The following is a 3,591-nucleotide window of genomic DNA, read 5'->3' on the forward strand; positions in this document are numbered from 1 at the left end:
AAAAGTTCACACAGCTCCACAATGTACAATACATATATAAACCAATTTAAAAAAGGACAAATTACAATCACAGGTGACAAAATTATCTGACCGTTCACAAGGGAGTTAAACAGTAAATCACTCATAAGCAAAGATATGGAAGTTCTGCCAAATAAAATTAATAGAGTCAAGTTATTTTACATTGTACAGACCTACACACTCATACCTACTATCAATGACAAAACAAATACACTTTTTTTTTTTCTAGCACATTTGGATTATTTATAAAAATTGAACAGGTATCAGATGATAAAATAGTATTAGTAAACTTAAAAAACCCAAACTATATAAATTACAGTATATACCCATAATACAATATAACTAAAATTTATAGTAAATGATTAAATATTCCATATATATAAAAAGTAAATAACATATTTCTAAGAACATAAAAAGGAAATTATCAGTTCAATTATAAAATACATTTTAATGAAAATGAAACAGTACATATTAAGATTTGAGAGACACTGAAAAAGAAGTGCATAAAAAACACGTCTTTAAAAATATTTTTCGTGAATACAAAAGGTTGAAAAGAATGAACTCAGGCATTCAACTGAAGAAGTTAAAGAAAAGCAACAGGGAATTTCAATAAATAAAGACATAATAAAGACAATGGCAGAAATCACTGAAATGAAGAAAAAAATGAGAAGTTTCACGAAAGCAAAAGGTCCATGAGAAAGGATTAATAAAAAGACTTGTGGCAAGTTAGATGAAAGAAAAAAGAGACAAGGTGGAGATGAATTAAGTACAGGATGAAAAGGGAAAAATTGAACAAACAAAAAAATCTAAATATTAATAAGAAGCTTGCAAACAAATGAATACTAATTAGTTTGGAAACATAGATGAAAGGATATATATCTAGAAAAATATAAAATGCCAAAATGGTGGCAGAAAAAAAGTTAGAAAACTTGAACAAAAAAATATACTCATCTCCTAACAGCCCATTTCTAGATTCCTTCATAATTGAGCTTTACCAAACTTGCAAGGTATGATTAATCAATATCCTCTGCAAGATATTCCAGGAGAAAAATAAAAGCAAAACCTGTTTTTGCTTTCTGAGTGTGGGCTAATATTGATTCCAAAATAAGATATGAAAAATACAAAAAAGTCATATGTGTACATTTTACTTATTAATGAAAAACAAATCCCAACATGCAAGTGAGGCTTATTTCAGGAGTAAAAATATAGTTCACATCAGAAGGTGAAACTACCAATATTTGCACACAATGATTACAGACATATAAACACTAAAAGAGTCAACAGAAAAACACACTATTAGAAACAACAAAAGCATTCAACAATATTGTCAATTATAGTAAACACAAAAAACCAACAGGATTTCTCTACACTAGTAATCATTAATTAGAAAATAAAATAAAATAATACCTTCACAAGAACAAGAAAAACTATAAAGTATTGAGAGATTTTGTTGGAGAAAAATTTAAACCTTAAAAGAGAAGCTGAGTAAAAAGAGGGCATTACATGCTCTGAGATAAATTGCTGAAGTAACTTCAGAAAATGAGAGCCGAGTGTGTGGGGTGAACAAATGCCCTACCAAATGTCCCAACATAGTGTGATACCATGGTTATTTAAAACAAGAGGCATGATGGTGCTAGAACAAACAAGTGGCACAGAATAGAGAAATCAGAGAAAAATGTGTGTGTTATGTATGCCTCCAAAATAACAAAGAATAGAAAGTTTAACAGATGGACTAGTGAAACCTGACCCTCTAAATATTTTAAAAAATGGAATTCTTAATTCCATATCCAAATCTGGATACTGGATAGATGAAAGGCAAAAATATTAAAGGTAAAACTATAATGCTAACTGAATAAAATGTAGGATAATGTCTTCATGATGTATGGGGTAGGTAAGGATTTCTTTAAGGAAGGGACCAAATGAAGCCCAACTCATGAAAAATTGAAAACATCCAAATTTGCAAATCTTGGTTTCGTGCAGGACTCCATAAAGTTATAGACAGATGACAGAGGTGAGAAATTATTTACAATGTCTAATAGTAAATTAATCTAATATCTAGAATAGACAAAGAAACCTTACAAAACAGCAAGAAAAATGCAGGAACTCTGGTAGGAAAGTAGGCAAACGATATGATTGGGGAATTCCTGGAAAAATAAACCCCAAAAACGGACAGATATAAGGAGAATTTTTCAGTTAATTAGTAATAGAAAAATGCATGTTAAAACACAACTGCATATCACTTTACACACATTAGATATGGAGACGTCAATAAATAATGGAAAGTGTCAATGAGAATGTGAGAATACAGAACCGTCACACATCCATTGGAAGTGAAGAATGGAGATGCATTCTGGAAAGTCATCTGGCAGTACATATTTAAGTATACTTAACACAGGGACGCCTGGGTGGCTCAGTCGTTGAGTGTCTGCCTTCGGCTCAGGTCATGATCCCGGAGTCCTGGGATCAAGCCCCGCATCGGGCTCCTTGCTCAGCAGGAAGCCTGCTTCTCCCCCTGTCCCTCCCCCCCTGCTTGTGTTCCTGCTCTCGCTATCTCTCTCTCTGTCAAATAAATAAATAAAATCTTAAAAAAAAAAATGTATCCTTAACACAATGATCTCATTCTTTTTATATATCCCAGAAAATTTCTCACATTGGGTCATAAAAACACAGTACAAAAATCTTAATTATTGTATTCTTTGAGATAATGAGAAGTTCTAGCAATCTAGTTTCTGTCACTAGAAAAATGGAAAAGTAAAATATAATTGATGCAAACTATGTGGTATCATGTAGAAGTCAGAAGCAACTGGCAAAATGGACACATAGAAATGCAAATAGGTCTTGAATGCCAAAATGCAGCACGAATAAAAATAAGAAACACAGAAAGTGACATACAAATGGCTAACAGACACATGAAAAAATGTTCATCATCATTAGCCATCAGGGAAATTCAAATCAAAACCACATTGAGATACCACCTTACACCAGTTAGAATGGCCAAAATGGACAGGGAAAGAAACAACAAATGTTGGAGAGGTTGTGGAGAAAGGGGAACCCTTTTACACTATTGGTGGGAATGCAAGTTAGTACAGCCACTTTGGAAAACAGTGTGGAGGTTCCTCAAAAAATTACAAATAGAGCTAACCTATGACCCTGCAATTGCACTCCTGGGTATTTACCCCAAAGACATAGATGTAGTGAAAAGAAGGGCCATATGCACCCCAATGTTCATAGCAGCAATGTCCGCAATAGCCAAACTGTGGAAAGAGCCGAGATGCCTTCAACAGATGAATGGATAAAGAAGATGTGGTCCATATATACAATGGAATATTACTCAGCCATCAGAAAGGATGAATACCCAACTTTTACATCAACATGGATGGGACTGGAGGAGATTATGCTAAGTGAAGTAAGTCAAGCAGAGAAAGTCAATTATCATATGGTTTCACTTATTTGTGGAACATACGGAATAGCATGGAGGACATTAGGAGAAGGAAGGGAAAAATGAAGGGAGGGAACTCGGAGGGAGAGATGAACCATGAGAGACTGTGGACTCTGAGAAACAAACAGGGTTTT

This window comes from Leptonychotes weddellii, chromosome 13, assembly GCF_054177405.1.
Source record: "Leptonychotes weddellii isolate Sample4059 chromosome 13, ASM5417740v2, whole genome shotgun sequence".
Classification (NCBI taxonomy): domain Eukaryota; kingdom Metazoa; phylum Chordata; class Mammalia; order Carnivora; family Phocidae; genus Leptonychotes; species Leptonychotes weddellii.